The 14,073-nt window shown below is 42.7% G+C and overlaps 1 protein-coding gene across 3 annotated transcripts in view; it reads right to left on the bottom strand.

The window, feature by feature from the left end:
* The window catches only part of ndst1b (N-deacetylase/N-sulfotransferase (heparan glucosaminyl) 1b), an 81,896-nt gene extending 70,994 nt beyond the window's left edge, over positions 1–10,902 (bottom strand). For 2 of the 3 annotated variants that reach the window (XM_080773636.1, XM_080773637.1), the window contains exon 1: positions 10,768–10,882. The gene's annotated coding sequence lies outside the window, so the exon portion shown is untranslated. Of the gene's footprint in view, positions 1–10,767 lie in introns of all 3 variants that reach the window. The other variant, XM_080773635.1, reaches the window with a different exon arrangement.
* Between the last annotated feature and the right edge of the window lie 3,171 nt (positions 10,903–14,073).

Genomic DNA, 14,073 nt, shown 5'->3' with positions numbered 1-14,073 from the left:
ACATTGTCATTAGTCATTCGACCTATGCCCTTAGTCTTGAACCTGTTCTTGTTAACACTGATCGCCCGGGGGCATTTGGAACCATTAAAATCAGGGCGCCCAGCTATTTGCAGCTTCTGAGCCTATTTCAAGGTTGCTCCGCGCCATCTTGGAAGTAGCTAGAAGTAGCCAAAACACCCCCGATCGGGAGGTATGATTATTTCTAACGTGACACGCGATGGGTCGCCAAAAACATGATCTTTGATTAGAATTGGAAGCACTGATTTAGATCAAGAGTTATCCACGTTTTAAGATTTTTCATCCCATCCATTAAAATGGGAGGGGGACCACTTTGGATGACGTCCCAACCAGAAATGACATCCCAGGCTGTAGACTGGTGCGCTGTTTTATCAAACGCGTAATGTTTCCGTCTTTTGATTAATCTCCGTTCCTGGCGCCGAGCGGAATTATTTGATAGGGCGGAGATCTCCGTCTTGGCCGATCGGGGCTTTAACAACAGAGAGAAATGGAGGGAAACCTCAGAAGTCGTCATTTCATACATTGACAGATTTGTTCACATTCATTATACTTTGTGCTAAAGTCTGATGCGGAGACCTTTTTCACCATGCAGTTTAAGTTTAAGTCAGTGGCATAGATATTGGCTCAATGTTTTATCTACACTATAGTGAAGATATCTCACCTATATTTTGATGGACAACATGGCAAGGTTGAAGATATAACTTGATCAAAAACCTTCGCAACCTCTACTACAATTTATTTGTGCTCTAAAACATACACTGCATCAGTCAGAGAACCTGAATGGTCCAGTTAACAGGCATTTAGCTGGCCATGAAAATGGTCCCAAAGTGAAGAGAACTATTTCTCCTCAGTGTTGCCCAGGGAAACACCAAGTCGTTAACGTTGTCAAAAAATGTAATATGGAACCATTAGAGCAGTGGTTCCCAAACGTTTTAGCCCGTGACCCAAAAGAGAGATTAGCTGTTTGCCCAGGACCCAAACTAGTGAAAATAGCAGATCTACAAGCTCACAATGTGGCGCAAAGCCACTACTTCTTCAACATTTGATTTCTAATTTATGGAATTTCTTAGATTTATTTTATTTCTTCCCGAAATTACAGAAAACTTATTAGAATTTTGTTTAAAAATAAATTGTTGCTTTTGTTTGGGATGTTTTTTAATAATAATTAAAAACAAAGAAATAAGGGACTTAAAAAAAAGTCCCGCGACCCACACATGGGTACCGAGTAGACCCACTGTTTGGGAATGGGAACCAGTGCATTAGATTAGAGGCAATATTCAATTAAGCAAAAGCACAACGTTATAAAACCTAAATCTTTGCAGTTCCCGTACCAACCCAACAACAGACCACTGGAGTCAGAGTACCGGTATGCCAGAGGCTCCTTCACTCGGTCACAGGTATCACAGGAGTCCTCCTCCTTCACACGGAGAGCCTGGGAACGAGGTTAGCGTTTACCCTACCAGTCAATATCCTATATAATGCCGCACAGCATGAGGCTATACTCTATCACAGGGCCCAGCGTGACAGATCTTGAGAGCCAATTAATGTGTGCGCGACACGTGGGCGTGCAGTGTGTGCGCACAGCCGCAACACTGTGGGTGTGCTCACTAAAAAGGTATGAGCATTTGGTCGGTGGTATCACCATTACAGCAAGACAACTGGATAAACAGACATCCCCCTCTCTCTCTCTCTCTCTCTCACCACGCCATGACATCCCCCTCTCTCTCTCACCACGCCATGGCGGCCATGTGCTCACACACTCAGCACCAACAAGTTAACAACTAAGTGCTTTAGGAGGCATGCAGTCACAGTGACACACACACACACACACACTTAAATACAACATACCGGTACACTAAAACTGTTCCCATCGATGAGAACAGAGCCTTTACATTGCTAGTAATAACTCATCCTCTTTTCAGACAAAGGAAACTGATTAACAGGTATTATGCACCACACCCACCCACACACATGATACTGTACACACACACACACAGTCAGGAAAAAAGAAAAAAACACAACCATCTCATTGTTTTCCCCTACCAACGCCCACCCCCATGAAAGACAAGTCAAGTCACTTTCATTTGATATATAGCACCAAATGACAGCAGAAGTAATCTAAGGGCACTTTTCTTCTAGAGCAGGTTAAGTTAAATAAACTAAGTATGTTTATACATATTTTCACCCATTTCATTTCAGTGTCTCTCCCTCTGCTGCATCCATTTTTCTGAAATATCCATGTTTCTGTATCAGTGGTGCTCAATATTTCATGTCAAGGACCGCAAAAATGATATACAATTGGCCACTGACCCCCATCTGAAAATGTTGTTCCAGGAACCCCTCAGAAGCTAAGATTTGAGTTAAAAGCGTTCGCTCTGAAAGAATATATACGGTATTCAGATTTGTGCCGCATTTTCACGATTTTTCAAAAATAGCAGATCTACAAGCTCGCAGCGCTGCACTGAGTGTCGCGCTATGAGCTTGTAGATCTGCTATATTTCAATAGCTAAATCATAACATAATGCTTAAAACACCCAGAATGGGTTAAAGTTGTGCCATTTTCTCTCCCCGACCCCGTTAGGGTTTATTCGTTTAGCGCGGTGTGCCACACCATCTCACAACACATACTTGTACGAGCGTGACAGATAAATCTCTTGAATCTTCATCTCTTGGTAACCGATAGCTCTTATGATGAGGGCAGCAGGATCTCCAACTGTGAGTGTGAAGTGGTGTTGTTCCACCATTACTGCATCTCCCTCTCAGTCTCTGAAAATGGCTTCATTATCAGACCCAACGTGGAGAGCTCGCATGCAGAGTGGATCAGCAGGCTGTGGCCCCCGAGGGTCCACAGAAGGCTGAGGTGAAGTCCATTAACATCCAGGAGGAGCGTGTTGTTGTTGTCTAACCGCTAAATTAAAAAAAACGGGGCATTTTTTTCTCTGCATAAACAGTATAAATAACCCTCAGTCGAGGAGGCCTGAGTAACATACAGAGCACTGTCTGGGAGCTCCTGGGACTGAATACTGTGCAGCAGATGAGTAATTACAGCTTTTTTTTTCTCCATTTCTTGCCAATGTAAGTTATTGTATTTATTTTATTTCTGTATAATCATAAACATATTAACGCTCCTTATGAATAGCCGACCAGTCATTTCACACAGGCTTAGAAGCCAGTGCGTCTTGCCAGAACTTGCCAAACAATGTTGGGAAACTAGCTTTGATGACTTTGATAATTCCTCACAACAACAAAACGTGTCAGTGTCGTTCACTTTAAATGCAACTGCCACGAGAAATGGGTGCCTGCCAACACAGGGCATGGGAGGAGCATGAACAGAATATTCAAGTTTAAGTAACTAACCACTTTTAATTATTTACACAACAACCAACATCAACACTCACAATATATAACCAAAGCAAAAATAAAGACATGCTAAACCCCTTATCCCTAAACTACTTTGCCTTTTTTTAACATTTTGAAAAGCATTTTTGAATAGTTAAAATAGCCAGAGGACGAAAATAAGGGAGTTGATGAAAAGGTGACCCACTCTTCACCTGGCCATCATCACTGCTACGTGTGTTTTTGTTTTCGACAAGGTCCTTCTTTAGCCCTGCTTATTTTCCCCTCTAGGCCGACACCAGCCACAAAGCAGCAAACTGAGGCGGATACCTAATGTCTGGCGCGCTAGGAGCTTGTAGATCTGCTATTTTTCGATAGCTAAAGCATAACATAATGCTAACACCAAAAGGGGATACTTGTAGTAGATTGTGTAGTTTAATATCGACAAGCTTGATTTGTGTCACGAAATGAATGTGTCCCATTTAGATGCTGGGGTAGCCAAATACTTTACCTGGAATTTGGACCCTAACGGGTCCATTTGGTTTCATTTGTACACTCAGAGTTAAATTAACACTGATTTTACAATATAAATTGGGGGTCCCAGAGATAGAAATGCCATTAAATGGGGGTCCGTAGACTAATGCATGCCAAATTGGGGGTCCTTGAAATTAAACTGGTTGAGAATCACTGCTAGGATAGAGAGGATAATTAGTGTAAATTTGGGGGTACTTGACATGAAAAGGTTTGGGAACCACACTGACCCAGACTACTGAACAGTGACCGGGGAGCAGTTGGGGTTCAGGGTCTTGTCAGTTGGGGTTCAGGGTCTTGGTCAGTTGGGGTTCAGGGTCTTGGGGTTCAGGGTCTTGCTCAATGACACTTGGACACTAAGCCCAGAGGGATCAGACCAGGAACCCGTTCTACCTCCTCCTTCTGAGCCAGTGCCACCAAGCCGGGATTAAGACCGGCGGCAAAATCCGTTTCTCATGTTACCCTGGCCTTGTACTTTTCCTGCGACCCAGATAAATGGCTTACCAAAGTCAGATCACACAGTCAAGCTATAAGACAATTCAGATCAACTACACTGCCCATTTTTCTGAAATATTCTCGATTATTTCCAGGCAGAAACAAATTGTTTTAGGTGGAATAAATAAAAGGGATCACCTAAGTTTTCCATGTATAAGTGCAACTATGCACCCGTGTATGACTATGGCCCCTCGAAAATAGACCAGTTACAGCACAACGTCATAAACCAACATGAACAGGGTGATCCTAAAAGGGACACAGCTGGTGCAGGGATTGCCATGTCTAGGACATATGTGATTAAAGGGGTTTAGGCATAGGTTTGGTGTGGTTACGGTTGGAATGTGTGCAGGTATTTGAGTGTGCTCTGCTAGTGCTAACAACGTGGAAGGTTTAATGGCCAGACTGGCGCTCTCTCTCTCTCCCAGTGAAGAAACATTAAAGTGCATTGGTACATCCACAAGTCAAACTCTGAAGAGATTATATTGTTAATTAGTTAATCATCTCTGGGTTTAAGTATTTATAATGATCTCTTTATTTCTATCAAAGGAGAGCGCATGCAGAGTCAGACTGCATGCAGACTGTCACCAAAGTCAACAGGCCCAGCAGCACCACAATGTGATGTGTGCAGCTTCAATCACATTTTAACCACAAACCACTAACAATCCATATGTAGCTACAGACTGAACATGGAGGTCATGCTGTTATTAGACCGTATCTTGTGCCTTCTTATAAACCAGTCCCTTCCACGGGTTGACGATGACGGACTGATGCCATACAGGCCAGCACGCCACCCACTGTAGTGCTTTTTTTAGGTTCTTCATGCTACATAAGCCTCTCGTGCTACATAAACCTCTCATAACTATCATAGCCATTTATTGATCTACTCCCCCAACACTGCAGACACCGGCTACATCTCTCCTCTTGTTACCTCCAAAAGGTTCACTGCTCCTAGTGGTAGATAATACTGCAGCGTGACCAACCAATCGCAAAATAAAATAATCCATTACCCCACCCTCCTCACCTTCCCTCCACCCCACAGTGGAGGGGACAATAACCTGTACTGCTCAGTGCTCATGTGGCATACTTGCCTATCCCTCCGGCAACCAGAGCTAGTTACCTCTGAGAGCCCACGACATTGCTCTCACTTTCCCAGCACTTATGCTCCAATCATGTGTCATCTGATGAAACGCTACACCCCGGTCTCCATTATTCGTCTGGATACAGGAGCCTCTGGAATGTATCGGATTCCTGCCTCGGGGGGGTAAGCACCTTGGAAACCTAGGCCTACCTCGGCTGCCTCGCCACGCACCCTCCCCACCCCTCTACCCCGTCAAACACCCTCCCCAGCCCTCTACCTCGCACCACACCCTCCCCACCCTTCTGCCTCGCACCCTCCCCACCCCTCTGCCCCGTCAAACACCCTCCCCACCCCTCTACCTCGCACCCCTCTACCTTTCCATTGAGCCCAAATTCCACCTAAGGCCTGTGCTTGAATCACACCACTTGAACGCCTCCTGTGACATGCGCTTACATTTTTGATGTCCATCAGAAAAGAAAACGACATGGCATCCATGGTAGCAGTGTAGGGTTTCAAGGCTATTCTGTGACGTTTAACCCATCCTCATTGTCATCCAACTCGACGTGAAGTATCTAGCTGTGCTCGCACTGCTCGGGCAACATCAATTTAATTTGCAATGTACCGTTACTGTATTGGCTGATGCCAGATTTCTGGGTCCAATGCCAAGTCCTAGAGACAAGGACCACGGATTACCTATGTTTTGGCCAAACAAGCAAAAACGTTAATACAAAATAAACACAAACTTGAAACTTCCCCATTATTGAAAACCAATTTCACTGTGTTACTACCTAGTCTCGTGTAGCACTAGCCAGACAACTATATTCCACAATCTCCGAATGCTATAGAGTCCGTTTGTCATTTCAGTTCACAAAAATATATTCTAAAATATCCTTTTAGCTTATTTTATATTTCCATTTCTGCTACGCAGCAAGCTATATATGCTTAGATGATTTCTATTTATAGGATACATTTGTGTGACTGTAAAGTGTAAAGGCTAGACGGAAGTGAGGAGAAAGCTTCACTTCCGCTTTATATTTTACTCATGAACAGAGCTTCCTTGCTCCAGATTGTATGACCGAAGCGTTTGAAAATCGCGAGAGGCAAGAGTCTGGCAACGTGAAACTACTTACTAGTTACTACCACTGAAAGTGGTAAAAGATTTGGGACATATTGGCTGCATATTAACTAGTAACTACGATATCATAAAGGCTGAGATATCAGCCAGACCGATGTCTATGTCTGGCTCTATAGTATCACCACCTTGTCCATTTTGTCCACTACCAGCATGGCAATTGTAAAACTCGGGGCTCCCTCCTCCAGAGACCAATATTGTGTTGTCGTGCTGTGCTGTGCAGTGCAGTGCAGCATCCAGGCCTACGGTATAGAGTGTCTCTGAGTCACTGGCCTGCGTAATTCAGTCTGGGGAATTATGACAGTGGAAAATCATTTCCCTGGGCCGGGGATAGGAGGCCATGGCTAATCGTTCAGTAATCTGATCTGCCTGCATACTGTAGCATTGGATCCACACATTGCTAGCTCAGCCAGCTAGCCACACATGCGGACACCCACGGTGGCTGCCAACTGTATCTGATGGAGGTTAGCGCTATTCAAAACAACTCTCCAGGTTTTCTAGAGGATTACAGATGCTATCAGATCATTTTGCTAATACTCGGTTGTGCTGTGATGTTTGAAAATGTATTTACTCTGCTCCCCACTCTCGCAGGTCCAATATACCACTCCCGATATCAAGTCCTCAGCCAAAAAATGCAACATTCCAGGCAGAACAAGGCACTGACGACTGACAAAACTAATCCCTTTCAAAAGTCAGACTCGCAGGCGAATGCTACTTTTTTTTTTTTTAAGGAGAAAAGTACAGTCTGCATCTTTTATGTTGCAATATAAATATGCATGGGAGCTTGTAGATCGGCACTTTTCGCATGACACTACCGTGCGACAAAGTCTTAAATAGTGCTTAAGCGGTTCGTCGCAGTGTGATGCGTTGTGAGCTGGTAGATAAACCTGCTGTTTTGCATGTCACCAATGAAGAATAAAACAGGGCTTAGTTACGTGATCCAATAAGTATAACTAATGCTCATGGCATGCCATTTGATTGCTTGTTGAATAACATGCGATGTGAAGTCCACTGGTTCCGATGTGAAGTGTAGCACTGAATCAAAGCCACGGGTAACATTATTTGTAGTACAAAGCTGTGCTGTACACAGCAGAGAGGCTAAAGGGGGAGCTGGTGTATTGGATTGATGCCTAGCTCAAGCAGCAGTCTAAAGAGAGCTCTGCCCCACACACACACTGTGTCGCGTTAAGGGACGATGACATGGAAAAATACAAGGGCTGGCATGTTGTTGTTGGGCAACACGATGCCCATTGGCCTACGAGTACCTGGCATAACGTTACATGAGACGGGACAGTCGGTATTAGTGACTGACGATTTAATTTCATCTGCATGTCATCTGTGTGGTGTAGTAAGCCAGCGTACTGTGCAGGAGTAGTTAAAGGGTTAAAAGGGGTGACAAAGAACAGAATAAACGTGTCTAATAATACTGCATTCACACGGGCAGATGCAAAGATACAGTCCACCATTCATTTTCAATGGAAGCCATGAGACATGACGACGCAAAGATGCATCCGACGTTTGTAGCTGCTGCAAAAGCTACACCGCTACAGCTACAAAGATGCAAAGCTACAAATACGCTGTGTAGCTGAGTGAGGGGTATTATGTTGAGAGACCCGAAACCCTGTTGACCTCAGGAAACATCACTGAGGAGTGAGGATACATCCCAGGTGCATACATGCGATGTATTTTTTAGGTACCGGTATATATATATATATATATATATATATATATATAGTATTTGAGCCACGGAACACCAATTGATGACATTTAGGCTCTCAGACCCAAAGTTTAAGAATATTTTGTTATCGGTTTTTTTGGACCTGTACAGGTCCATTATTTGGTTTCATTTTACACTCTCAATAACACTATAAGAGTCCATTTGGTTACCAACACTCCGTCATTTAGCTGGGGACCCCCTGGGGACCTCCACAGGGACCACTGGTGGAAAACCACTGGGTTAAAGGATGTGATCATGACGAATCATACTGATCAGAGCTAAGAGCTAAGCATTGAGATGTGGCAGAAGAACACAAGTTGTTTTATACTGTCTGGTTGGCCATATGCTATGTTTGTAGCTTAGTCACACTCTGAAGGCACATTGAAGAAAAATTATGCTGATATACAATCAAATGGTGGCTGGCTGGCAGCAATGCTGCACACCCTTCTTAAACTTAAAGCAGTAGATCAGTGTTGTTGTTGGCAAACAATCAGAACAGTCACTATAACGATGACTAAACAGAACACAGGGGGAACATAACATTCCACAAAGAAATATATGACGGAGACAATTTAAAATAAAATATAAAATAAGTAGAGATGCTCCGTCCGATCAATCGGCCACCGATCAGTGATCGGCCGATATTCACTCCCAGTGACTCTGCAATTTACCCCAACTAGAGAAAACGATATAATTTTGCTTCTTTGTGACAGGCCTACACACGGCCTCCCCCCACACACACAGGAACAGTTTTGACGTGGGTTTTGACATAATTTTGGAAATATTCAAATGTTCCCCTTTACGCACAAGATTGGTATCATCGTTCTAAAAAGGAGGGTGTGCTTTAACTGTTCACACAAGGCAACTGGACTAAAAACAAACACCAAAAACACCCAATGATCTGACAATAACAAGAGGCAGTTTATCAGGGAGTTCACAGTATCAAGCATCATTGGCCCGGGTCAAATAGGATTCCCATGACACTTGACTGGAGGAGTTTCAGGAGCAAAGAGAGCAAGAATGCTTTGTGAAGCTAAAGACTAAAATGCAAGGAAAGTAATTTCCACTTTGCAGAACAGTGTGTGTGAGTCACTCTCTTTTCGCTAATCTCTTACTCATATAGGCCTCCATGCACACCCTGAGGCAGTAGATTTCAGGCAGGTCTGGACTCCCTCTTCCCAAGTTCCCATTGAGGGGAGTCAAATGTTTACAGGATTTAATAGATTACACTTTCTCTGTGGAGAGGCCAATTTACTCTAGTATAAAGCACCATGGAGAATAACAAATAAAATAGCCTAGCATACGGCAACAGACATATGAAACATACCGTAATCTTATCACTGATGCATTACACAAGATCAAACAATATAGAGTCAGACAGTTAACCAATTCAACGGGGCATGCATGCATGTCTTATGGTTTATAGCCAAAGCATCCAACTGTCCTTTCTCCAATGTTGGAACTATAGCTTATAGACAGATTCCTTACCAAATCTTCAGCAATCAACGTTTTTCAGAGTTGAGACAACTGTTTTATTCATAAGATTATCACTCAAGCATTTATGCATACTAGGCCTATTGATATATGCAAATTGACCGCCAGCCTAAGAAATGTTTACATGGCGACATAACGTGATTTATTTTTTATCACATACTGTCTGCAATGTTTGATTGATAAATTTGATAATTAGTCTGAGTACGGTATATCAAATTAATGTGATCACATAAAGAGTAGGCTATCTATCGGTGCATTCCTCTGCTAATCATTTCAATCACCATCATGTGGATGGTTATTAGATTAGACAACACAGTCTATAATGGCTTTTCGTGAGTTTCCCCCCAAAGAATCGGCCCTATTTCTGTCGTCCATTTGTATCTTTAACTTATCGTCACAGCGACAAAGACCACAACAATTTGTTTCGAATCGTAGTAAAACGTTGCCCCAAAATATTACACGCAAACGCGACACACACAAGCGTCAGACAATGCAATTGAATAGACAGACACCTCGGCGGTTACGAAGTTACAAAAGACAAGTTACACTTTCTTCTTGTTTGTATCCGCCAGCCTGCATCACGGGGTTTTCCTCCACATAAAGGAATTCAGACATTTAGATCACAAAAACCAACAGATACGAGTTAAGATATTACGTTAAACGAGGGTGAAAACTTGGGAGCCACCAGACCCGATTCAACAGTCGTCTCGGTCTGGTCTGACTGCCACCATTGCAGCTCCACCAGCCCCGCACTGAGATCCAACTATTTCTCCCTGGATTGGATTTTAGATCCAGAACACTAGTCACCCAGTCAGGCCGCATTCTCTCCCCCGTCTGCGCCAGACACACACACAGGCAGCCCCGGCGGCCTGGCTGACACACACACAGACACAGAGAGAGGTTGCTCCCTGTCGTCTTCATGTTAAACCACACGCACATCATAATGGACGATATCAAAGCACTAACCTTCTCTAGATGGGCTGCAAAAATCACGACAACGAAGGTTGGTTTTACGTGGATCCTTGATTCATTTCGTCGTGTTGCTTTTCTCTCCCATCCAGTAGACTGGACGCGGCACACACACACAGCGGACCGTCTCTCTTTCTGCAGCTACAGGCAGTGACTTATACGGATCAGTAGGGGGCGCTATCACAATATATTTGTTGTCTGAAAATTATTATTATTATCATTATGGCAATAAAACCATACTAGTAAACCACGGCTCATGTATTATACATAATTATTGTTATTATGTTGTATAATGTATACACCTGCATAAATAGACTGAATAGGACCACAATTTATGTTTATATCCTTTTAGCATCATTGCATCCATTAAGTTACAATGGAGGCACAGCATTTATATCAGAGTAGATTACAATAATTTAAAATAATTATTTGTAACCGTTGTATAATCATTCAAGTACAACACTGTTACAAAACAATATGAATTAATTAAACCATAAAAAGATGAATGGATACCCATTATATATAATATATAATTAGTTTATCTGGTGAGGTTGGTGCATAATTAGAAGCAACAGCACAGAAACATTTTCTGATTATTTAAAACAATTTTGGCCTACTCAAAACAAAAAAATAAACTAATGTTCAATGTGCAATGTGCAATAAACAATGTGTACACACTACTATACTGAAGATTCAGAGCCTGCCAGCCTGGTATAGGAGTGTAGGACTTATACTGTATGCTGCTATACCAGACTAACTCTGATAACTGCATTTGAATGGACAAAAGGTATCCTTCCTCCAAGTTGTACTGCTTGTCAAAGTGTAAATTGCAGACTTGAAAAGAAAAGAATCCAAGGCACTCCGTCTTTGGTGAAAAATGTAATAGTTTATTTGATGATGAGCAAGGCAAATAAATAACAGGACATACGCGTTTCGACCAAAAGGTCTTCGTCAGGGTCTATCTGCCAGCTTGGCTGATTAGTCACCCTTAACCTGCATTTTAATATTTATTTATTTATTCATCGTAGGTAGATGAATATACATGAGTGAATTAAAATGCACAGAAAGAATATACAGTAAAAGCGCTCTTCCCGTATATGGGCCACATAATATTACCACAAAAGTCTCAAAGTTTTGGAGCAGCTGCTGTTACACAAAGTCAAAGTGAAGTGCCCGATACATCCTCTGACCTTGTGACACATGCCGCATGCATGAGGTTGGTGATTTTGATTATAGGGGCTAAACCTGCAGGACAAAGCTGTCCTTCAAAAAGAGCGTCCAGATCACATGGTGATGGGGGGCAGGCAGTGGTGGCAAAAGTACTTTGATATACTACTCGTCTCTATTACAAGTAAGCTAAATGTACAGAATTCAATATGTACTTGAGTAAAAGTACAGAAGTATTGGAATCGGGATGTACTTAAAGTACCAAAAGTAGAAAGTACTCATTGTGCAGAGTTGTCAGAGGTATAAAAACCTTTTGAAAAAAGCAGATTGTATAGTTTCAAATGGATAAAATGCATATTGGGCTGAACTGAAGTGCTTAATGTATGTTTTGTAATAATATTTGAAATCTGCAAAGTAATAAAGTTTTCAAATGCATGTAGTGGAGTAAAAGTACAATATTTGGATCCGAGATGTATAGTGGTTAATATTGGTAAAGTAAAAATACCTCAAAATTGTACTAAGTAAATGTACTTACCGGTATAGTTACTTTCCCCCACCGGATGGGGAGATGGGGTCACACATGTAGGACTCATGAAACTGAAGAAGAGGCCATAGTCTGACTTTGATGCTCGCTCACACACACACACACACACACACACACACACACACACAGAGAGAGGAGATGGCCTGACTTAGATGATGCGGACATATTTTTAATGCACTAGTGTAGCCATTGGAGAATTAGATCAATATGTGATGTCATCTGATGAGCAGATATAAAAACTGCACTGAATGCACGCACGCACAGATGTGCACACGTGCGCACACACACACACACACACACACACACACACACACACACACACACACACACACACACACACACTGGCCTCGCTCAGGATCATATTACTATACTTGAGGACATCAACATTTAGGATGAATTACATTTTTAACCCTAGGCCAAGCTTCTATTTTTGGTGCATGACACACCGGTGCATGCGCAACCTGAATATCGTCCTAATTGTAAACCTAATTCTAAGAATCGTTTTTAACCATAAAACACCCATTTTTCTTAAGAGGACAGGGAAATTGTCCTCATAATGTCGATTTCTCAAATTCTACTGGACATTTGGCCCTCAGAAGAATAGTGCTACAATAGGCCCACAGGGCCCCCACACACAAACGCGCGCACGCACACACACACACACACACACACACACACACACACACACGCACACACACACACACACACACACACACACACACACACGCACACACACACACACACACACACACACACACACACACACACACACACACACACACACACACACACACACACGCAAAGGCATTGACCCCATGCACTAGTGTGCAGAACAGTGTGGGACTTTAAAAAATACCAGTATAGTCCTATCTCAATCTTCCCCCCAAAAAATGGACGAAATGTAGGCTTACAAATCCACCATTGAATGACAGAAGAAAGAAATACATTTGGACAGAACAACAGAACGTTTGGGCCCTTGAAAACAAAACACAGTTCTCGTTTTCTTTCATTTGACATCAAAGCAACGTAGAAAGTTTTCCTCTCAAACAACAGATAGCAGCATGAGGCCATGAGCATCATTCATAGCATATTATAGTTTTGTTCCAGCTAGCTTTAAAACATCAAATGACAGCTCAGGCCTGGCTGGATCTACTAATCTCAGTCAGATGCAACAACAACGACGTCTCATCTCAACCCTTAAATAAACATCAGGGGCTTATGCTGCCATTACTACTGATCCGTAATCCCAAACACCCGTCACCGTCACCCCACTAATTAGTGTTTTCCACAGCAAAGATTCCATGAACAGGTGGATCGTTAAACTGTAAGTGGACTCAGGGCAGGCCACCACACAGTAGTGGCATGCATGAAAGCAAGAAGGCTGAACTGAAGCAAGCAGCAGTGCACACACACACACACACACACACACACACACACACACACACACACACACACACACACACACACACTGCTCCCTATAGTTGCTTTATTAGATCCCTTTTGATGAAAATAAAACATGGGCTGTCTGTCTGACAGCCAAAACCTACATGCTGTATGAATTCGACTGTCTTTTTGACATGAATAGTATATAG

The sequence above is a fragment of the Protomyctophum bolini genome (assembly GCF_963924005.1).
Source record: "Protomyctophum bolini genome assembly, chromosome: 10".
Lineage (NCBI taxonomy): Eukaryota > Metazoa > Chordata > Actinopteri > Myctophiformes > Myctophidae > Protomyctophum > Protomyctophum bolini.
The sequence above is the reverse complement of the archived record's forward strand: the minus strand, read 5'-3'. Positions and strand labels throughout refer to the sequence as shown.